The sequence below is a fragment of the Cavia porcellus genome, unplaced genomic scaffold (assembly GCF_034190915.1).
Source record: "Cavia porcellus strain 051 isolate PalLab524CR breed Dunkin Hartley unplaced genomic scaffold, mCavPor4.1 scaffold_32, whole genome shotgun sequence".
Taxonomy (NCBI): Eukaryota; Metazoa; Chordata; class Mammalia; order Rodentia; family Caviidae; genus Cavia; species Cavia porcellus.
Window position 1 is genome coordinate 39,976,279 of NW_026947515.1, and position 24,563 is coordinate 40,000,841.

At 42.9% G+C, this 24,563-nt stretch overlaps 2 long non-coding RNA genes across 3 annotated transcripts in view; both read left to right on the forward strand.

Annotated features, from left to right (window-relative positions):
- The window catches only part of LOC134474454 (uncharacterized), a 31,791-nt gene that overhangs the window by 2,446 nt on the left and 4,782 nt on the right, over positions 1-24,563 (forward strand). The window lies entirely within an intron of this gene.
- LOC134474453 (uncharacterized) lies at positions 130-4,416 on the forward strand. 2 transcript variants are annotated; one of them, XR_010045342.1, is made up of 5 exons: positions 130-292; positions 581-884; positions 1,008-1,212; positions 1,995-2,033; positions 3,767-4,416. It is a non-coding gene; the product is annotated as an uncharacterized LOC134474453 (long non-coding RNA). The 2 variants fall into 2 exon arrangements; XR_010045343.1 differs by having other exon boundaries at positions 3,834-4,416.

Here is a 24,563-nt window from a genome sequence, read left to right on the forward strand (position 1 = left end):
ACCGAGCCAGCAGGCTCCAGCCGGGATGAGCTCACCAGGATGTGGCCTAATGGGTTAACTCTTTGCGAGCTGCTGGCACAGGCACTGGACTGGGGCTTTCTCAGCTCGGCTCAGCCACTATCAGATAAATCTTGTGAAAAATTCATGAAGCTTTTCTGCAGTCTGCTTTTGAGTTTTGGTGGCGGAATGCCTTCAGTGGGTAGAGCCTGAACACGGCAGCTTCTCTGGGCCCAGCCTCAGAAATCAGGAGACCTGGCGTTTGGAGTCAGAGGAGACAGACATGGTGGCGATGGTGGGTTTCAGCTTGCAACTGACACTGTGCCAGCCGTGGTCGGTGCAGGATTTGATTATGGGATCTGGGAACTCTATTTGCTGGGAGGTTGAAGAGGGCACAAGCTAACTTAAGGACGGGCCTCAGTTCCAAGATGGCAGGAACACTTCTGGGGACATTCCAGTGTTTGTGGCAGGCACCTTATGTACAAAATGCCAGAGCCCAGTGAAACCACCCTCACCCCTAAGTCCAGACATCTCTGAGTTGAGGCAGAACAGGGTTCATTCTTATTTCCCGTGTCTTCTGCAGTTGTGTCCCTTATTGCTTTAAATGTGACGCCCACTATGACAATGATGGAAAGGATGAGAATCACTGCGGGCGGTGAGACAAGGTCTCCCCTTTGCACGCCCTGCTGGACTGAGCTTGGGAAAGCCAGGCGTGACCTGCTGGGCTGCCAGTTCTCTGTGCGCTGGTGGACATGCCGAGACCAGTGATACTGTCTGTGATTCTGATGGCCAGACTGGCCCTCCCCTTCTTTGCACTAATTTGAGAACTGCGAGGAGCCATTCATTGCTTCTCAGGGTAGAGCGGCGCACAAGGATGCTTGCTATTGGTAAAAGTACTTTGCATGTTTCTTCTGTGGTCTGTGAGAAGCCGTCCCCAGTGTGTGCTGGGGAGGCTTAAAGTCAAATAGGTGTGATTCTTAGGCCCTTGGCATCTTTTCTTACCTCTGCAGTAAACAAGAAATTCTCAGACTGGCAAAGCTCTGCAGGTTGCTGTACAACCAGCGGCTATCGAAGCGGGAGCTTTGAGGGCGAGCAGTCTCGGGGCTGCCATGCGGGGATCCAGCTGAACAGCCACCTCATCCTCTGTGACTGTGACAGGCGAGTCCCTTCAGGAAAATAGGCATGAGGAGGCTCACATAACCTTGAGGGCCTACGGTAATTGTTTTGAGGGTTCCCGAAGGTGTTACTCTGCTATAGATGCCTCTGAATATACCCGAATCAAAGGTCTTGAGTTCAAAGGGATAAATTATTTTTCAGTGCATGTAATGAGATAATTGTTTTCTCAAAATTCAGACATTTTTTGCTTTCTCCCACTCGCTGTAGGGTGTGGCAGTGTGGTATAGTGCTGGCCATTAGTGAGAGTCAGGCTCTTATTGATCACTTACTCTGGGTCAGGCACTCCTCTGAGCACTTTATCTGTGTAATAATTCGCTTAAGAGAAGTCTGTGAGGTGCATTTCTGTCTATATATTAGCCATGTGCAAATTACTTGTCTGAGCTTTGATAAATTTGGTGCCAGAGGTTTTTTTTTTTTTTTTTTTTTTTTTCCGGTCTTTTTCATTTTTATCGGTACCGGGGATCGAACTCACGACCGCCTGCTTGCAAGGCAGGTGCTTATGCCGCTGAGCTAAATCCCCAGCCCTGGTGCCTGAGTTTTATAAAGGCTAAATGAGAAAATGCTGATAGTATTAATAAATATAAGAATACATATATATGTAAATTAGACAGGTCTTGGGGTCAGAAGAGAAAATTCCAGCTGTGTGAAGCCAGCAGAACAGAGGAGGACATGTGAGAATGCTGGGCACCAGACAGACTGCAAACGGTCTAGCATGAGGACCTGGCTGCTCAAGTGTGCTCTTAAAGGAAGATAAAATATGGGTATCGCTGAGGGTCCCCCTTGGCCTCTTACTCAGAGTGCCCTAATTCCTGGTCCTGCAGATCCCAGCTGCCGCAGCTCAGCTCTGCCGACCTGACCAGGTCAGTACCACGTCCCTTCCATGTGGCAAGGTAAGGCAGGGTGACCAGCTGGCAGGGTTCACTGATGACTGATGGATTTCCCAAGATGTGGGAATTTCAGTGCTAACCCAGGAAAGTTTCAAGTAAACTGGAATCATTAGTTGTTCTAGTTAAAACTTGTGGGCAGTGGATGCCATCTGGGGCTTCTGTGCTTATGCACATGGGTGAATTCTTTCTGGAACCTTCTTTCTGCTCATCTGTACTCAGCTCACCCAGTGAGTATAGCTTTACCTCTTCCTCAGCCTCCCTCCTCTGGACCTTTACAGCTGCCGTGTTGATCTGTTACACTTGCTGACTGTTTGTCTTCTCTCATTTCTGTTAGTCTAGTCTCCCAAGCACCAATAAAACCTTTTTATACGGAACATTTTAAAAATACACAAAAGTAGGAGTAAACATCATTTTGATGAACCTCTAAGTATCCCAGTCTAGCTTCAACAAAGATCAAATCATTCCTGTTCATTAATCTCCCTGTATGCTTTTTTTGGGAATATTTTCAAAGCAACCCCAGACACCTCTTCAGTAAATCCTTGCAAATAGAGATGGATGTCTCTAACAATAACCACAGTTCTACCATAATCATAGGTGAGATAGACACATTCCTTAATGGTAATACCCATTGCATAATCACATTTCCCTGACTGTCTCAACATTACCTTGTGATAGGCAGGGCTCCTCAAAGCAGGATCTAAACTCTGCCCATCTGTCACTCTGGGTGGCTAAATCTCCTGAGCTGCTTTACCTGTAGGAGTTGGTTTCTCCTTTGTTCATATTACTGGTTTATAAGAGGCACTGGCTCTTTTGAATTAAGGAATCTAGCACAATCTGGATTTCTTAACAGTATTTATTTAGTTTTGAATTGACAAAAATCATATGCATTCACTGTGGACAACATGCTGGTTTTAAATACGTGTAGGTGTTAGGAGGGCTCGGTGGCGCCTATCAGCCGTGCCTTCCCTTCCGGGTTTAACTATGTTCCCTGCATTCTCCATCTGGCTGCCTGCCCTCTCCTGTACAGCTTGACATTTCCCTCCCTTTTGCAAGGTCTTTTGCAAGCTCTGTGCCTCCGTTTCCACTATGGGCTGGGTCCCAGCACACTGCGTTGTCATAGGAGAGGCGTCCCAGGGATGGTGAATAAATGGCCATGTGATTATTCAGTGGGTACCTTACCCTTGTCACCTACAGGGAGCTCTTGCCTGTGTGTCATTTTGTGCTCCTAGTGACCGCATGACGTAGGTTAAGGCTGCATTTTATACCTTCTCTGCTATGGCAGGGGCACGGATCACCAGGACCCCAGACCTGAGCACAGGGATGGGTTCCACCTTACCTTTCATGCCTCTCACATCTAGGCGGGGGTACAGCTGGGATTCACAGCTTCTTCTTCTTTTCAGAGGAGGGAGAGGGGGAGGGGGAGGGGGAGGGGGAGGGGAGGGGAGGGGGAGGAAGGGGAGGGGGGAGGGGAGGGGGAGGAGGCTGCCCTGAGTTTCTGCAGATGCTAGCTCCGAATATAAGGGACTGCCAGTGTGTGTGTGTGTGTGTGTGTGTGTGTGTGTGTGTGTGTGTGTGTCAGGGTGCTGCGGGTGTTAAGGGAAGTGGAGAAATTGGGGGGGGGGGGTGGAGGCAGCTGTGTGCCTTGACTCTGGAGCAAACACGACTAAGAAAGAGGCGCTGGGCTGAATTCTCCCTGTTCCCTACAGGATCTGATAGCTTTTCACTGGAGCCTAATAACCACCAGGGCCACTGACGATCTTTCTAAAAATGTAGGAAAAAAGCACCAAGAAGTTTGGATAGGAAGCCCAGAGGGAGTCCCAGCGCCCACCGCCCCCTCTTCTGAGGCTCATTTCCCTGTCTGTCCCTCTGTGCCCTGGACTGCCTCTGTCCCCTGCACCTGGCCTTGTACAGTCTCTTCTCTTCATAAGGACTTCGTTGTTTTTTTGACTTTATAAACTTAAAATCAGTGCATGTCTGTGGCATGTGGTAGCTATGTAGCTATGTTTTGGGGAGTTGGTACGTGTGTGAGGCACATCTTTACTAGTTCCCGTCCGTTAACCTCCCTCCCTGTGAGCTCTGAGTCCTTTCCCTGTGTTATCAACTGAATTGACAGTTTGCAAGCGCGGTCTGCAGGTCCTGCCTGGGAAAATGGAGCACAGGGAATATAATAGAGATTTTATAAAGCGGGCGGGGAGGGAGAGGCTGGAACGCGCAGAATGAAGGAGTCGTAAAGTTTACAGAAAGGAGGCCAAGGGGCTGGAGGGCAGGGCACCTCGTTTTTTCACCAGGGAGGGCCCGATTCCCAGGACTGTGGTGATCTTCCAGGACCTGCCCTCGCCTCTGGGTGGGGATTGAGTCCCGGAAAGAGACAGGCCGGGGTGGGGCTTGCGGTCCGGGTGGGGTGTGGCCAGGGCGGAGGTGGCCGGATCCTGGGGTGCGGCTGCCATGGGGATCGAGTCCCGGAAAGAGACAGGCCGGGGTGGGGCTTGCGGTCCGGGTGGGGTGTGGCCAGGGCGGAGGTGGCCGGATCCTGGGGTGCGGCTGCCATGGGGATCGAGTCCCGGAAAGAGACAGGCCGGGGTGGGGCTTGCGGTCCGGGTGGGGTGTGGCCAGGGCGGAGGTGGCCGGATCCTGGGGTGCGGCTGCCATCTAGCGGTCCATTCGAGGTAGAGTTGCCACCTGAAGCCAGCCAAGGGTTCCTTGGTCACTGCTTGGCCTGCGATCTGCCTCTGGGCTGCTGATTCACGGGGCACTGGACGTTAGGAAACCCAGTTTCACAGTGTTTGATGACAGATACGGTTTCACAAAACCATTCCCAGCAATTTCAAGGTCTAAAAGAAAATGAAGACTTCTTAGCTGCTGAGTCACTTAAAGGACTCATGTGTTCTTGTTCTCACCTCTGTATCAAATGCTGATTGTGGGTCTGCTACATGCCAGGGACTGTTTTAGGTTAGATCTGAGAATAAAGAGAGACGGCCTTAGAGAACTGTATAATTTATGTGGAGAAAGAGCCAACCTCACCAACAGTTCCAACCCAGAGGGAAAAGCTTTTAATACCTGTGCTGTGCCAAGCCGCAGCTATAACTGGGAAGAGAGGCTTCCTGGGGCAAGCCTGGAGCGGAAGCAGGGGCCACAGAGAAGGGTGATGGGGTAGGTGAGAGAGGGGGAGGCGGAGGAACTGGAGCAGACGAGCTGGGAAAGACTGTGGAGGCCGCAGAGGCTTGAAGGCAGAGGTGGAGACTATGGAGGAGAAATGGTTCCAGATGAACGTGGCATTGGTTCTTGGGAGCGCTGTGGGCATCCTATTTGCAAAGAGGAACTTTTAGGATTCTCAAAATGCAAGACTGTGGGGCAGGACTTTGGCCATGGAAAGATCTTAGACCTTCATGGGTTTTCAAGGTGCTTTGAGTGTGACGATTGGTCAGTAACTATAGAAGGAGCTTTGGCAAATAAAAGTAACCCCTCCTCCCTCTATGTGGTAAGCAGCATCCAGAGAGAGGAGTCAGGGCTAATCACCCGGGAGTCAGATTCCCTGGGAACCAACTTACCTCACGAGATCATCACATTTCTATTGTTCAGGCTGCTCAAAATGATGTTCCTATAATTTAGTGCAAAGAAATCTACCTCACCTCTCCCAGAGCCCTGAATACTGCGGTGTTAGGAGACAGGCAGCGTTTACTGGATCACCACGTGACAACACTAAAATGCTTTATTTAAGCCTTTCCTTTAGGACAGTGGTTTCCCTCCTCTAAGTATCAAACAAGCGCTCTTTGCTGATCCTCCACCCTCAGTAAGGTCTGCGCCAGCCCCACACTCAAAGCCTGAGTTAAGCTGAATCATAGAAACATGTTGATTTACAGTTAATAAAGCACCTTTGTTAACCCCAGTCTGTGTGTCTGAGTGCATACTGGGACAGGGCTGGGTGAGTGCATAATTATAATTACAGCAGCATTTGCTTTCAGTGGAAGTGGCAGCTAAGAAAGGTTATGTGTCCTGTGATTGGTCTGAAAAGTCTTCCCTGAGACTGCAGCTAGAGAGTGATCTTCACTGTAACATGATTTTCCCTAGGTCAGCTTCACTGAAAAGAGGGATGCCTGTATGCTCAATCCACAGATAGGTATTCACCAAACAGAACACTTAGTTCCTTCCCTTATGGTCAGTTTAATTCTTCCAGGGTGAGGGATTCTATTCCTGCCTCCGTATCTGAAGCACCCAAGTTCATTAAAAAACAGGTCATCACCACCAGGCTCCAGGAGGCTTCTGTTCATGACAAATCAGAGCCACACATTCCCTGCTGTCTCCCAGCATTCAGGGTAGTGGGGAAGACATGCACTGAATGGCTTGCAATGCCTCTAATTACTTATGACAAACATTGGAAGTAAGGAGTTATGAGTGTGTTTTGTGGGGAAGACACAAGTTAGTTTTGGGGATCAGGGAAGCCTCCGAGAGGTAGAGCATTTTAATAGACCACAGTAAGTTGAGAGGCTGCCCTATGTCAAGACTTAGGGACTGGAGGAGCCTAGATTAGTTGAAGGGGAGTTGACAGGATGGCAGGGAAGGTCAGCTTAGAATGAAGAAAGAATCACAAGCCAGGTCAGGGTTATGGCCCCTTCTTTGGTCTTGTTAGCTGTGATGAGCCAACAATACCCTGTCTCCCCAAAGTCCCGTTACCCTCCTTACTTGCTAGAGATATTAATTTCAATATCAACATTAATTTCAGTATCAGGATGCCAACCCAGTGGAAGCCCACAAAGAATTGAAGAAGAGGGCTCCAAGTCCAGTGAGACCAGCAGTCACCCCACGTCCCTTTTGACCTCTGATTCAGCACAGGATGCAAAAGTTCAGGAAGGTTAAAGTCACTCCTGTTGTCTAGAGGCAGTTTGTCCTTTGAGGAACAAAGTGAGCACCTTGATCTCCAGTGTAGAGATGGGGCCCAAGGGGAGGTTGTTAGGGCTTTGGGGCTCTGTTCTCAGAATTAATTTAGGTAATTCTCACGGGACCTTGATTAGTTCTCACGAGCAGGGTGTTAAAAGGGGCTGACAGCCTTCTGCTCTTTCTGGCTTCCTGTCTTGCTGCACACCCTTGCTGTCTTTCTCTACACAGCCTGTTGCCACGATGCCTTCTGCTATAATTGATGTAGTCAAGGGTGCTCTTGCCAGAGCCTAAACTGACAGGGATCACTTGCTCTTGGACGTTCAGTCTTTAAGACTGTGAGTAAGGGAGAGACAAGAAGACGGCTGCTTGGAGGTGGCTGGGTGGAGAGCCTCTCTGGGAAAAACATGGAATGTGACCACATGGAGAGGGCCGGATGATGGGAGAGGGAGTCTCACTATCCAGGAGGAAACTGAAGGAAAAAGAAAATTAGGAGACATAGATGGAGGGCTGGAGCCGGACGCACTCACTGAGATCTGTTTCGCACTGTGCTGGGATCACTGTGGAGTCGGATGATTCAAGGTTGCCCTGAAGCTGTGGCCATCAATAAAGGAGTTGGTGAGTCCCAGGCCCTTGGCGGGAGGACGCGGCACAGCATGGACTGGAGCCAAGGTGGAGAGCTGCATTAGTTCTCGGTGAGTGCTAGAAATTGGGTCCCACGGCAGGCGAGGCCAGCTGGAAGACATCTTGGAGTGGGGCAGAGCCCGGCACTGCAGTGGGGTCAGTCAGCGGCCCCTGGCTCAGAGAGGATTGGTTGGAGCAGCTTGGGCTGAGTTGGGATCCAATAGCCAGGGACGAAACTGTCCCAACCCTGTGACATCCGCCACAGCACAGACTAAGTTGCTGAAGGGACTTACAGGTTGACTGGCCCAGAGGCTAGAGGCTAGTCTGCATCATCCCTGCATGCACCTCAGATAACAGCAAATTGGAGAGGTCAGCAAAACCCCGGTTAGCACGCTTCAGAAAAACCATAAGTAATATGGAGAGGGCCTGAGTCCTCCACCATACACCTGTCTGAAAGAAACCAGAAACATGACAAGAGGAAGAAATAAGAAAAGACCTCCAGCTGCTGGCCCTGGGAAATAGAGGTAAATAGAGAAGAGAACCAGGGCAGCAATCATGTAATATCGGCCACAGCATCAGCGGACATAAAGAAATACCTTCGTGAACTCAAAGATGAACTTAAAACTGAAATTCTAACCCAAGTGAGGCAAGATATAAAAAGATTAATAAAAGAAAGCTAAGCCCCTCTCAAGAAGACACAGATGGAAGAATGGAAGAACCCAGAAAAGGAAGAGAAATCTTTGGTAAAGAATATAAACAAAATCTAGAATACATGAAACAGATCCAAGGAGATTACCAGGAAATTAAAAGTTCCATGGAAAGCTGGCAAAATGCCTTGACAGAAACTAAAGTTAGTCTTTCAAAACTTGAAGATAGATTTGCAATGTGTGATTGTGAAAGAAAAGACCTCTTAAAAATAACAAGGAAGCAGGAAGTAACAATTCAAAGGCTAGAAGATGACAAGAGGATCTATAACTTAAGAATAAAAAATGTGAACGAAGAAGCAGGAGTAAATACAAATGAATTGCAAAGGCTATTCACAGAAATAATTAAGGAAAACTTTCCAAGCATAGGAAAAAGAAATGATATCCAGATAAATGAGGCAGACAGAACTCCAACCAACTCCAACCAAAACAGATCTACACCCAGATAGATAATAATCAAGATTCCAGAAATCCACCACAAGAACAGAATATTAAAAGTGGTCAGAGAAAAGAAGCAGATCACCTATAAAGGAAAATTCATCAAAATAACAATAAACTTCTCAACACAAACTATCAAATCAAAAAAGCCTGGGGGGATATAGTCCAAGACCTGAAAGAAAATATCCTCCAACCCAGATTGATGTACCCTGAAAAACTCTCTCTTATAATTAATGGAGAAACAAGATGTTTCCAAGACCAGGAGGAACTGTGGGAGTTCATGGCCACCAATTCAACCCTACAAAATACTGAAGCACATTCCAGAGAGAGAGAGAAAAAAAATACCAAGATTCCAGCAACAGTGGCAGAGAGGCCTCAATGAATGGGGCAGACAGGTGGAATGGAGGAGAAAAGTGGACAAATAATAACAGAAAAATCGAATAGCAGAGATGAGGCAGAGAAGGTGGGCTATAATCTCTAATATAGATAGCCTTGATAAACTAACAAAAAGAAACACAGGCAGAGTAGATCAGGAGACAGGATCCATTGAGATGCTCTGAATAGGAAATATACTCAACCTGAAAGAGGGTTAATAAGCTGAAAGTCAAAGATGACAAAATGATGCTCTATGTGACAGGGAACCAGAGAGAAATAGGGACAGCTCATCTAGCAGCTGCAGATGGGTTGGGAAGGCATGACACTTTTGTGCAGTGGAGAACTACTCAGCTAGAAGGAAGGAAAACCTTGAGGCTTTAGTAGGTAAAGGAATACAGCTCAAGATCAAGCTCAGGATAAAAAGGCTCAACATCAATTAGGTAGATAACGAGTTGCCCCCGAATCTAAAAACTAAAGGAGCTAGAGAGACTCAAAATATACAAAGCACCCTGAGAAAGGGAAAAGGGAGGAATTGTCTAAAAAAGGAAGGCAGAGGACATTGTTAATAGTGTATCAGGATTTAAAAGCCACAGTAGTCTTATCGTTCTGTTTATTTGATTTTATTTTGTTCCAGTCTGTCTGCTCATACTAGATTTGAGGGCACAGACAGCTGTCCCAAAAATAGCAGGTTATACCATGATAAGTATCCTTAATTTACTATTAACTTAAACTGAAGCCCTGTATTACTTACATTGTCTTACTGTGACTGATCTTATTTGAAGTTGGTTGGTTAGACTGCTGTTTTGTTTTGGCTGATTTTATTCAAATTTGGTATGCTTGATAGTATCAAGTCTAAGAGTAGAGGCAACTACTCTGAAGATGACAAGCTATAATAAGATACCCATTCCGGTTTGATTATTAACTGCTTTTGAATGTCTCCAATGTTGTATTTTTATTAAAATTGCTATATAATGCTATGTTCAATTATATTATGTCTGATGATGTAGACAATTCTATTGAAAATAACAAGAGAAAGCATAGTAACTACTGTAGATCACCTAATACTGTGGTTTTATATGTCTTTTTCATTTCATGTTTCTCTAGGAATTTATTTTGTTGTCTTGTTATGATCTGTTTTTCCATATAATACAGAAAGTATAGATATATATGTAGATATTCACGGATGTGGAGAATTTCTAAACAGTTTATGGAAACAGATTATATAATGCACAATGTGATGAACAGATCCTCCAAAGAAGAAGAGACACTAAGATACCCAGTGCTAATTCTGTAACATTATGTTATAAAATCTAGCAATACTATTATTCACTTTTCAGAGTGATATTAGTCTAGTCTCTTATGTTCAATTTCAGCATACATAAAGATAAGGACAGCTACTTCGAAGAGAATGAGGGACATTATGGCAGTCATTGTTGACTTCCCCAATGTCAGGTTATGAAGACCTAAAAAGCCTTCATCATCCTGTTATGATCAGATTAGTTCTATAATGTTCAGTATGTATACACTGTGTGTGAAGATGGGGACAACTATTTGGAAGAAAACAGAAACTATATGATAGTAAAGATCTCCAGTGGACTTGCTTTGAGATCCGTGTTTCTTAAAATTATTTCCTTATGATCTGTTTTGTTCCATTTTGTTATGTTTAATCTTACCCTATTTAAAATAAAATAAAAGAAAAAAGACTGTGAGCTAAACAGACCTCCAGGCCCAGGTATTTGACTCTGGCGATGGAAAGAGACTAATGTGGTTTCCCGCACGATGCACAATCAAGGGGAAAAATAGGCTGTGTTTCTTAGAAGGAGATTTCTCTAAAAGTTGATGGATACATTTAAAATTCAAAATAATAAACTATCAGGGGAAGACACAGACAGGGCTTTCTGAAGTTCTCAGCAGATATTTGGATTATTTGTTGTCGTGACTCATTTCAATGCTAAGGACCAAATACTGCAGCTCTCCCGGGATCCTGGCTCACAGTTCTGGAGTCTGAGACATCTCAGAGCACGGCACTGACATCTGGTGAGTGTGTCAAATGTGGCCCAGACAAGTTAGCACACCCAGTCAGAGGGAGCAAATTGGCCAGATGTCATCTTGGTTTTAAGGACCTCATTCCTAACACCTTAATCCATTCATGAGGATGGAACACTTGGGAATTAATCATCTTTTGAGAGCTTCACCTTTTAGTACAGTTATAATGGAAATTAAATTTCAGAATGAGTTTTGGAGGGGTCATGCCTCCAAAATCATGCCTTTGCCCTGGGTGTCTATTTTTGCTGCAGTGGATGTACAGGACAATGAGAAGGGTTTGAGAACGGAATTAACCATTAAAAAAAATGAAACAGAAAAGTAGAATTTGAGACTTTGTAAAGCAACTGTGACTGTCCTCAACAACTCCCTTTAGGACTAAATGATAGAAGAATCATGAGCAATTAACTGGTATATACAGGGAAAGAGTCTGTCTCTGTAATTTAGATCCAAATACATTTCCTGATTGATGCAATGGCATGAGCCATGTAGTTCCAGATACTAGGGAAAAATTTGAGCTAGGATGGGTCATTGTCTTTAATTACAATGGACAAAGCTGGGTAGCATATGACAGAAAACAAAGGTGATATAGGATTGCTCAGAAACTCACCAGGTGGCACGTAAGCTCCATGGAACAGTGATTGTGCTTTATTACGGTTACTGATTTACATTTGTCATTAAACAGTATTCAGGTAGTACGTATCCAATGAATAAAACAGAAATGCAGCTTGCTGTCCAGTTAAGAGATGATGAAGGATTTGGCCTTGCTGCTGGGTTGGAGAACGAAGCCTGCTGGGCAGGGCATTGAGGGCCTGGATTCAGAAAGAAAAATCAGCAGAGCCAGGGGACCTGGGGGGCAGAACCATGCAGTTATCTTTGAAGTTGTGTTCTGAGCGTACAGGCTTATGGTGGTATTGATAGCTGAAGGCTTTGCGTATGCAGTTTGGCTCAAAAAATGCCTCTCCCCAAAGTCAGAATAGCAATTAAGGACAGCAAGGTGGAAGGAGTTACCCATTTAATTAATGAGGTCATTTGTTTTGCTGAGAATCTCACTGAGGCCTTTGAGGGGGACTGGCTGTGATGGATTCCAACCCCAAAGGACAGACACCTTCCATTTAGCTCGGAAAGTCCCCAGCCCACCTCACAAAGCCAGTCCTAAGTTTTAATTGACATTTGCTTTCCCTTTCACATAATTTTTCTGTAGACCTGTTTGATTTAAGCTCGCCTCCCCGGCGGTATTCTCAGAATGGATGGATGAGACTATCTCAGCTGGTGTTTGTCCTGAGAAAAAGGATGAACTTAAATCACTATGATATCCAGTCTTCCCCCATTACATTTAAAGAGAACACAATGTTAGAGCCAAATCTTGGGTTCACACTCGCGTGGGGCAGTGTAGACTTGGTCTTAGGCCTTTCCTTATCCCAGGTTTTGCAAACTTCACCACAGCCTGCAAACTTAATGGGGGTTTTAAAATATGTCTTTGAAAATCTGAAGGAAAATATGCAGTATGTTCTTTCCCAGGATAATATTAAGTCTCTGAGTGTACTAAAAATACAACCCAGTGCTCACTAAGTGATACTAGATTTATCCATGAATTTTTCCAACAATGTAAACTAATATATTCCTTTTTCCCCGCTTAAACCAATAGGAGATGGATTTTATGTCCATGGAAATTGAAACAGTCCTTACTAATAACTGAAAGGGAGGAGAATGAGCCTTGTTTAGAGCAGTGTTTCTCAGATGTTGGTGACCCCGAGAAGTACCCAGAGGGGATACTCAGGCAAAGAGGGCTGGCTGGGCCTCTCTCAGTTCTGATTCAGCAGGTCTGTGGGACTGGAATAAGATTCTACCAAACTCTCGGGTGCTATCAGTGTTATCAGCCCACTGACCACACGTGTAGCAATGCCTGTCCCAGGGCAGTGGTTCTGAACCTCAGGAGGGCTTGGGTTAAAATAGAGTCTTGGGGCCACCCTCAGAGCTCCTGATTCAGGAAGTCTAGGAGTGGGGGCCCTGAGTTTGCATTTCTGAGAAGTTCCCAAGAGATGCGGATACTTGTACTTTGAGTAAGGATTCCTTGGAGGCATCTCTTGATTCTCTTTCAGCTGTGTCCTCCCCAGAGAGTGTCAGTGGGAACAAGTGTCCATGCTCTCCCTTCCTACGCCTTCACTGGGTACTTGGGACCTCTAAGGCCTGCGTGGACATCACTCATGAGAACAGCGGAATGGACAGAGTTGTGTGTCCATACGCTATGAGGTCCTAGCTGAGGATGGAGCTGAGATTGGGAAGCGTGAGACCCAGAGTGCAAACGTTCTCCTGCAGATGGAATCACTTTGCATATTTACAAGGCGTTCTGACTGCAGATAAGAGGCATGATCTTTTTTTTATTATTTAAGAGAAAAAAAGACACAGAAAAGAAAAACAAAAAGCAAAAGAGAGAAACAAACAACTACAAGAAACCTAAAACAATAAAAGTAGAGGTTTTCAAAACAAGATATTAGAAATCTAACCTTGGCTGTAATATTGCATATTGTTACAATCAAAAGGTTTGCTTAGAGTACTAGATAGAACATGCAAAATTGACCCAATCATGTGAATATTAACTGATGTTTTCCAAGAACTAATAGAATTAGTAGTATAGTCAGCTTAGCTATCTTATGTATATATGTATATATATATGTGTGTGTGTGTGTGTGTATAAATGCATGTATATGTATATATATGTATTAATTTATGTCTTTTTCCTTTTAGCTTCCTTTTTTCTTCCTTTCCTCTATCCCAGTTACTTTTCCCCTTTGAGCAGTTTCTTACCCTTACACAATATGTATTATAGATTTTGGATTGTATTTTCTCTTTCAGTTTCTTATATTAAGGAGACAATATGTTATTTACACATGTGAATTTGATTTGTTTCACTTACGAGTATGGTCTCAAGTCATGTACATTTACATATAAAAGCCTCAATGCAATCATTCTTTACAGCTGAATAGTACTCCATTGCATAAAAATACCACTTCTTGGTTTTATCCTTTCCTCATCTGCAGAGCATTTGAGTTGTTTCCAATATTTGGCTCTTACAAATTGTGCTGCTATAAACATGAGTTCACATATATCACTATGGTATAATGTTTTCAGTTCTTCAAGGAAAATGGCCAGAAGCATATAGCTGGATCAAAAGCTCTAATCCTAGCTTTTTGAGGAATCTGCACACTGATTTCCACAGTGGTTGCACCAGTCTACACTCCCACCAACAGTGCAGGAGAGTTCCTTTTTCCCCACAGCCTCTCCAGCATTTTTGTTGGTAGTTTTCTTGATCCCGGCCATTCTTTCTGGAGTGAGATGGAATCTCGGTGTGGTTTTAATTTGCATTTCTCTAATGACCAATGATGATGAACATTTTTTCATGTATTTATTTGTTGTTTGTATTACTTCATCTGAGAAGTGTATATTCATCTCAGATGCCCATTTTTGGATTGGGTCTTTGAATTTCAGGGTCTGATTTTTTTTTAATCCTTTATCTTCTTCTAGATAGAAATCCTTTGCCTGAGGGGCAGTTGGCTAAGATATTTTCCTAATTTGTGGGTTTTCTTTTCACTCTGTTGGAAGTTTCTTTTGACATGCAAAAACTTTTCAATAAAATGAGATCTCAGTTGTTGATTCTGGGAAGTAATTGCTGTGCAGTTTGATTTCTGTTCATGAACTCTCACCTACCTCTACGTTGTCAATATTTCTACCTACTTTGTCTTCCAGAAGATTTAGTGTTTCTGTTTTAACATTCAGATCTTTGATCCATTTTGACTTTAGTGTGTGGTGATAGACATGGGTCTAGATTTAGTTTCTTTCACATATGGAAAGCCAGTTTTTCCAGCACCACTTATTAAAGAGACTGTCTTTCTTCCAGTGAACATATTTGGCCCCTTTGTCGAAGATGAGGTGGCTGAATGTGTTTGTAGTTGTGACTGTATCTACTAATATGTTCCATTGATCTTCAGGTCTGTTTTTATGCCAGTACCATGCTGATTTAATCACAGTAGCTTTATAGCATAATTTCAAGTTGAGGATTGTGATTTCTCCCACCTTGAAGAGGCATAATATTTATTCATACAAATTCTAGAGTCAAGTATACGTCCTTTTGATTTATTTTATGCAAGCCACTAAACCTTTATGAACCTAATCTCTGCATCTGTGCATTGAAATACAATAATGCCAAATTCCTATCTGATTGGTGTTTTGGCTAGAGTCAGCCCCATAAGGCATAGCAAACACTTGGCTTAAGCCCCAGAATACAGTAAATCTTGGGAGTATCCTTGTCATTATCTATAACTGCTTTATTAAGTCCTGGGCAAGAGTGACATGTAATCTTTACTTTTCTCATTTGCATAGATCCAACGAGAACCAGGCATCTTCAAAGCAGGATTCTGGTTCCTACAGCTCTTGTGTGGTTACTTTCCCTTCCTACTCAGCCCCGAGGCCCCGTCTTGCAGAACACAAGAAAGGACATTAGAATCCAGAGAATAACATGCCCTTTTAGAAATGCTAACCTAGATTAGCAATTTTGTAGAAAAATACAGTATACATTTTTTCTGCTGTAATTAGAATGTTTATGGAGCTCTTTGTGGGCCAGGCAGTGATATTTGTAGAAAGCATCGCACATGTAATTATTTGAGCCATGCTCCTATTTGTCAAGGCTTTAATTTACGTTTTCATTGTTTTCATGACTGTGTTCTATGCGGTGCTGAAATGGGAGTGTTTGGGCAGTGCTAGCACAAGAGCGTGCTTGTGTATGGGCTTCTGTGGTTGAATGTCTCTCCTATGGGGCTCCCCGTCCAATGACAGTCATAATAACAGGGCTTGTGTTTGTACCGGGATTTATGGTCGAAAGAGGCTGGGCCAGTGCACCTTTCTACAATGTTGTAAATGTTTTCTTTCCATGCTGCCCAATCAGCTACCACCAGGCACGTGTGGATAATACAGTGGGAGTGCAGAACGGAAATCTTAATTTTGTTTAAATGTATTTAACTTAAATTTAAATAACTGCTTAGCATTAATGGTTTCTACACAAAACAGTGCAGGTTAAAAAGGTAGCATTTATTTGATCTTTGCTACCCACCTGAGAAAGAAATGAATAAATGTATCATTTTATTGGCAATGAGACTTCACAGTGGGAAGATGGTTCAGTTGGTCCGAGATCCCAGTGCAGGGATGCTGTAGAAATGGCAGGAGGTTACCAACATCACGTGACTTAAAATATATACTACAAAGAGCCCTCCCTACAGTTACACAGAATAACTCTGCAACTGAACCACTATGAACAATGTGATTTTCAGTAATTTGAATGAAGGTAATGATTAGAGATTTTTTTTCCTTTATTGCACTGTTTCTATGTTATGTTTTCGTGTTATATTCCTAAACTGCCTATAGTTATTCAGTACAAAGTATAAATACATAAAATCATTATTTAAAATATTTCATTCTTGCTGTTGAAAGAAAAATCAGCTTTCAATGAATGTGTAGTTTCTATAGATGGCAGAATGTCAAATACGCAGGGGGAACATTTAAAATAAGAAAAATACAAGCAAAAACTTCATATGATACATTTTCTCATGAATTAAATATGTGAAGAAAGTTGTATGCTGGATTCTTTGCCATCCCTTTAGAATGTCTGTCACATGTTTAAAATAAAAAGACCTGTTCGAAGGTACATTTTGTTTATAATTTACTATGCATTGAGTCATGGGTCTGAGCTAGTGGTGATCCCCAAAGAATATTTGGCAGTGTGTGAGCCGTTTTTAGCTGTCACAGTAGAATCGTGGCTGTTCCAGCCCCTAGTGGGCAGAGTCCAGAGATGCTGCTAGACGTCCTGCAATGCACATCTGAGCTCCTTACGATAAAGAATTAGCTGGCTCAGAACATCAATCAAACCAAGGCTGGGAAACCCCACTGTAAGCCCTGCTACCCATTCTCTTTTAGAGTTTGGCCAAAAACACAGAGAGAAATTTACCAGTCCATAGTAGGAAATAAGGGGGATCCATGAAAGAGTTAGAGTTATATATAGCAAATGCCTGAGGCAGAGAAAACTCGTGATAGCAGGTAGTTCCTGAAAAAAAGCAAAGATGGAGTGTGAAACAAACTACCGGACATGACAGTTGAGAGAATTTAGTCATAAACTTTTTTAGCTTCTGTTAATTTTTTTCTCTCAGAAGACCCAGTTCCTTGTTTCTTACCCATCCTCAGAAGTAACCTGCTTCTTCAGAGTCTGAGAAACTCTAATTTGTGAACCAATAAGAAAAATCAAAACAGTGAAGAATATAATAAAATCAACCTTGAAAATTTCACAAATTCTTATATACTAGCATCAGACAATTAGAAAATGTAGACTTTCTATGTGAAGCAAAGCTATGAACTACTGAATTCTTGGTGGGAAGTTTCTGAAGATCAATTTTACTCAGATTAACCTGTAAACACAATGCAATTCCAATAAGAACACTTGAAATTTCTTTCATGAAATTTTTCAAACAGGAGGAAAAAGGTATTGGGAACAGAACATGTACAAGAATAGTGTAGATGCTTTAAAATAAAAGGTCGGGATTTGGGATGTGGAGAAACATATTACAAAGCTATAATAACTAAAGCAACACAGAATCAATGTGTACATAGCTTCACTAGTTTGAAGCACAAATGGAACATTTTTTTGGCAATGAGACTTCACAGTGGGAAGATGGTTCAGTTGGTCCAAGATCCCAGTGCAGGGATGCTGTAGAAATGGCAGGAGGTTACCAACATAACGTGACTTAAAATATATACTACAAAGAGCCCTCCCTACAGTTACACAAAATAACTCTGCAACTGAACCACTATGAACAATGTGATTTTCAGTAATTTGAATGAAGGTGTGTATGTGTGCATGAAATTAGTCTATGATAGTAGTGGCATGTCAGGCCAATAGAAAAAGATGGCTATTCTGTGTATTACACTGTGTATGATAGTCAAATGCTTGAAACAAATGTCCTACTAGAGGAAATTAATGAAAACCCTTTTAAAAACAAATTACTAGAGGGTAATTTAAACTACTTTAAACTATTCATCCTCCACATGACAAAATGTAAAAATAAACACTGTTTTAGAGAGATATTCATGTTTTTTATTTTAAAGAGAATAAAACCAAACAAAATAAAGCAAGATAAAGTCAATCTGAACAAAACAGTGAAATGATACAGGACTTCAAAATAATTTAATAGGAAATCAACAATGGCTACCATAATATAGCTTGTTGTCTTCAAAATAGCTGCTTGTACCATCAGATATAATAAAACCAAACAACAACTACAACAACAACAAAAACCCAGAATAAAACCAAACAAAACAAAACAATGAAAAATGATACAGGGCTTCAAAACAAGATTAAAGGAAATTAACAATGTCTACCATAATGCCTCTTCCAAATAGCTGTCCAGGCCATCAGGCATAGCACGTAAAATTAACCAAAGAATATAAGAACTAAGTTGTTTCTTTACTTCAGTTGTTATCTTTTCAGAAATTTCAGGTGTGTGACTTTTAAGTTTTACCATGTCTGTGTCTCCTGAACCTGTTCTGTGTGGGCTGAGGTCTGCAAATGTATTTTGCCCCTTTGTCTTGACTTTTTCCTGTGTTCCTCCGAATCAACCCCTTGCTGCACCCCGGGGTGCTTCCTGCATTGGCTTCCAGTCCCTAGGCACCTACCTGGGATTTCTGAAGTGGTGGAGAGGCACAGGAAGGGGTCACCAGTGCTCCTTCCATAGCGGTGGGGCCCAGGAGTGGCTTCTTCTCCAGGCTGGCACTGGGCTCACTGTATCTCTCATGGCCACTGGTGCATAGCCTCAGGGCCGTGACTTCTCCCTATTAACTCCATTTGTGTATGAGCTTGGTTCCGCTCTGATGCTTCTCTGTTGATCTTCTGTCTAGTTAATCTGTTTCTCCATGACAATGGGATATTGAGGTCTCCTGTTACAACTGTGTTACTGTGCATGTGATTTTCCATATCCACCAATAACCTATATAGTTGGATGCTCCTATATTAGGTGCATACATATTTATGATTGTTAAGGCCCTTGTGCTGTCCCGTTGCTCCTTGACCACAGTCAATCTTGTGTTCTCTGCTTCATTTTGTAGCTGTTGGATTGATTTCCCATAGTGTCTTCTTATTTTTGAGATACATTTTTTCATGATCATCGGCTTCAATTCTGTCTTCAAAATCTGCAATTCTATCCTTCGTTCAATCTGTTCCATATGCTTGCAGTGGATATTTTAATCTCCTGAATCTCTGTTTGTATCTGTTCCATGAATTCCATTTCTTCCCTATGTTGGGCATTTTTTGTTTCATTTTTTCTAAGATCATCTATTCTTTTATTTCTGTCTTTTGTAATATATTTGATTTTAAGCATCATTTCTTTTTGCACTGAAAGATCATTTTCTCTGTCATCTTTTCCACCTGTTTTCTCATTTCCATTTTTACCATTTCAGAAAGGTCCAGTGTTTGACTTCCAGCTTCATCCACCTCATTGAGTTCCAGGCCTGTCCTGGCTGGTCTGGGCGTCTGAGGCTGCACCCGACCTCTGCATGTTGCCATGTTGATTCCCGCCAACCTCCCATGATACATAGCTCTACGATTAGTATTGAAGCCTCTCAAGAAGGAAAGGAGATGCCCATTCCTAGGAGATGTCCTGCATATGTGCTTGGTTCTTTATAGCAGTCCCCAAAACCTCCCTTGTCCTGGTGTTTACAGTGCTGGGATAATGTGCATGGTACATCCCAGAGATGTCCTGGGTATGGAACCCATCTTGGCCTTTGGATGTGGGGCTGGGACTGGTCTTTTGTCCGTGGAATTCTCCAGAGTCCAAATGCCCTCCTCTGGCTTCAGACCCTTCCACGTTACTGGCCTTGCTGAATTTGGCCTCCAAAGGTGTGTGTGTGTGTGTGTGTGTGTGTGTGTGTGTGTGTGTGTGTGCCAGGCTGTTATTCTGGGTCTTGGGGTTCCCATTGGTCTTACACTCTTCCAGCCAGCCCCACTGTCCAGGGAGGTGGGTAGTGGAGGAGGCCAGGAGCGCAAACTCACTGTCTTCCAGCCAGCTGACCCTCCGGGATGTAATCTATCTACGATACATTAATGAGAACAAAAATACAGCTTATAAAACAGCAAAAAGTATAGTACTGCACCCCCATTTGCTAAATACATATGCATATGTCTACACTTATTAATCTCAAGGTCTGTCCTGACCTATTTGTTCTTTTTTAAAAATAATTTTATTAGTAAACACTTGCAGTGAGTAAGGATTACCTTTGTTGTGGGGTATTGGTACACGCACATAACACATCTCAATTCTCCCCCCCCCCCCTTCTGCTCCATCTGTTTTTTAAAAGAATTTTTTTTTTTGGTCAACATCACATTTATTTATTTATAATTCTTTATCAAGTTAACTGTCATAAGCACAGGTTAACGGCCAGACTACTAGGCTAAACAACATATAAAGCATATAAGTCAAGGGACACTTTTAGTTATATTGACTGTGCTGGATTACAATATCTTTTATTTTTTCTATTTTTGCCCTGTTTTCTTTTATTTTCACTATATTTATATATTGGTTTTCTCATGTAAGAGAAACTGTGTGCTATTTGCACTTGTGTGTTTGATTTATTTCATTTACATTGTGGTCTCCAGATGTGGCCATTTTTCTACAAATGAGCCACGTTTATCCTTCTTTATGGCAGTGTAGTACTCCTTGTGTATAAATACCACACTTGTTGTACTGTGCTGCTCTTGGATACACATGAATTCCTCTACTATGTCTCTAACTCTTTCAGGAAGATATGAAAAAGGAGAATAGTAGCTGGATCAAATGGAATTTCTGGTTTCTGTTTTCTAAGGACTCTCCATACTGGTCTCTATAGTTTGTACCAGTTTACGATCCTGCCAACAATGAAGAAAAGTCTCCTCCCAGCAGCCCCTCCAGCATTTGTTCCTGTTTGATTTATTTTGTCTGGGTCATGACTTTTCCTTATCATCCTCCTTCCCGTCTTCTCCTCCATTCCAGGCTCTGCTTGCTTAGGCCAGGGAAGCATTGCATTTGAACAGAATACATTATCATTCTAACGAAGATGGTACAGCTCCGGGAAACAAAAACATGCAAAACCCTGGAATTCAATGAAGGGAAGAGATAGTTATTCTAGAAGCACTGAGTTCACATCCCTGACTCCGGTGGAGGTGCAGACAAGCCCCCCAACCGGAGCACATTCTGCACTTTTATTCTCCCCAAGAATTTCTGGACTTGACAACGAGGGAGGTAGAATTTTGAATACAGTGTTTGGCACAATCAGCTTTACACTCTGAGCTGTCTCCATCTGGGCCAGTCTTTCCCATCGCTGCCTGTTTTTAGTGAAACCACAGCATATGTTCTGAGACATGTCACTCTGTGTCCTGCCCATCCTCAGGTCTTTCCCCATCGCAAAGTTTCAGGGGAATGAACAGAGGGACACAGGAAAGAATGAGGCTCCGTGGCAGCTGGATACATTCTAGAACAAATTCCTTCAATTTCTCTTTGAAGGGTCCCCCAGCCTGGCAGCTGAGGGAACAAAAATTAAGTGGCAGCAAAAGAGCTAAATTACCACCGCTGGCTTCACTCAGATAATTGGGTTAATAATTAAAACACAGCTAACAGCAACCTTATCCACCAGGAATCGTCAGGTGCTTCTCTCTCAGACCTCTGTCACAAAATATGACAGCCGCATCTTACCAAGCTGATTATCCTCAGAGCTGCTTAGCGACCTCAGCTTTAATTGCCATCCAGTTTATCTGCACACACAATTAATTATCGTGTCTCCTGCCTAGAATGTAAGGCCTGTGAAAAATTTACCCAGATTGTTTTCCCTAGTGTGAAACAAAGCCAGATAGATTACCCACAGTGGGGTTCACTCTGGAAGGATATTCCAGAGTACGTCTGCTTCTCCCTAGAACCAGATTTGTTAAGATGTGTAACTCCATAATAAAATACTATGGATTCTCTGTGGTGGAGTATATCTATCTCTAACCATATGGTCATTGTTATAGAACGGTACAATTGCTGAGCAAGCCCAGGTTTAATGTATTCATTAGTGACAGATATTTGGTTTCTTGTAATAGTTCTAGGCAAAATGTATGGGTGATGATGTGGAATTTAGTAATGAGTTTGAAAATGAGGAAGTCTGAGTGCTATTGTCAATTCCTCTGCTGCTAGTTATGGAGATTTCTTCAAACACTGTCTACTAAATCCTCAGCCTTTCCATCTGTTAAATAGGTAGGACTAAGATAGTCTGAGCTAGTATGCCTTGGACTGTCTCCTAAAGCTGGTGATCAGCAAACACAGAGAAACAGGACTGCTATGGTGACTAAAATAGAGGCATAGATGTGACCCTCTGTTTGCAAAAGTTCTGCATCTATAAATTCAACCAAGCATGAATCAAAAATACTCAGAAAGAACTGCTCAAGTCCTGAACATCCATGGACATTTTTCATGTCATATGCTTGAATGAAACAATGTAACTATTTAATTGAAGGAGGTGTGATAAAAACACAGTGACTGTTTACATTAGAAATACATTGCAGCAAAAGACACACTGTCATTAACCTACCTCAAAAAGCTTCTCTTGAACTTGGAGTTCACTCATCTCATCTTTCTTGCTATTTTCTGAAGAAATCCTGGAAGTCCTCTTTTTATGAGTGTCTTTAATCGTACTTTCTTGAGACTGAGAGAAACAAATGAACCACTGGCCTCCTTGTCTTGGATTCATTCAACATGTCTACCTTTCAAAGTCATATTGACTTTGGTGAAGGGCCAGCAGTTGCATGGAGCCAGATTCAGTGGCTAAGGAGGACGAGGACACACCTGGATGTTTTTATGAGCTACCTTTCTACTGGATGACGCAGCATTCCCATCTCATCTTGCAGAGATGCTAATGAAAGAGAATTTCCAGAACTGATTTAGAAAATAGGACCGTCTACGGAACATGTGTGTGCAAAATGAGATGAATGTATCTTTTGGAAATTAATGGCAATGTGTCTTTTACTGAAATACATTTTTAAGAAATAGACTTCCCCTGGATATTTTGAGCCCATCGTTTACCTATTGACATATGTAATTGTGCAGCATGAATAGAAGAAAACCTCATAAATGACCTGCGTGATGCAGGCAAGGATTAGACGGAAGATGAACTTAGCTTTGGTGATAGTGAGCTTTGCTTATGCAAATACAATTGGACTATGGAAAACACTTATATAAAATTGTTTTCAAGCACCCAAGTCACGCTCTGAGCAGTGACCACTGACAAATTCTGATCCTAACTGGGCAGTCTGTGGGAATCATTCTTGGGTTAATTATGTAAGACACAGAAAGAGACTGAGTGCTTTTTCAAACATGCCATCGAATTCTCAGTTCTTTCATTGCAAACTATTGAAGATTTCATATGTGTTTTGTGTCTCATCAAGAAGAGAGTTTTAATGCATTTAAATTACTAAGGTTCATTTATTCACTCATTGAGCTATAGTTTTGGAGACTGTACTCTGTGCCAGAGATCTTGGCTAATCAACGAGAAGACAGGTGTGAAAACATTTTACCAAAGGAGCTGCCGGGCTCGTAGAGATGTGGACGTGCAGCTCAAAGGCAGTAATCTGATAAATGAGTGCTTTTAATGCATAGTTGGCTTTCTTTTCTCTTGGCCTTTTAGTTGTATTTGTCAAAGACACTTCTATTCTTGAAGTACCCACTTAGCATGATTCTCTCTTCAGACTGTTTTCTTACAGGTACATTATGGACCTTGTTTTCTTTGTAGAAACAGAAGCTGGGATCCCCTGGCGTCTGACCTACGCCTTTCTCTTCTTCATGTCCTTCTCACACTGATGCTTTCTCTCGTATTGTGTCAGTTACCCTGTGTCTGCTAGTATCTCACGGGCAGCCTTCGCTTCTAGATTGATGTACCCAGCGGTCCACTGATGTCTCTAGACACCTCACAGCCCGCCTCCAACACACCATGTCCAAGGCAGAATTCCTGGCTCTCTGAACTGTGCCCAACCAATGTCCCAGGCATCTAACCAATGCCATTACTGCCCATCTGGGTGAGCAGGCCAGAATCTAGCAACCACCTGGCACTCTGTTCCCCATCTCATCTCTAACACGCCATTAGTGTATGTTAGTTGTGTCTCTCTTAATATCTCTGGAGTATTTCTCAGGCCCACAGCCACTCTCTTAGGCGAGTCTTTACCTTCTCATACCCAGTGAGGTACCATTCTGAGGCTCTAGCTCCACGGAGGATATCCTCAGGTCCTCCTCCACACAGGAGATATGGTTAGCATTAATTCGTGTAAATTCAGGGTCTGTCACTTGAAGTCTGTTGTGCTTATAAACTAGCATCCCTCCCCCTGACCTGTCCCATCTCCTGGAAGCCA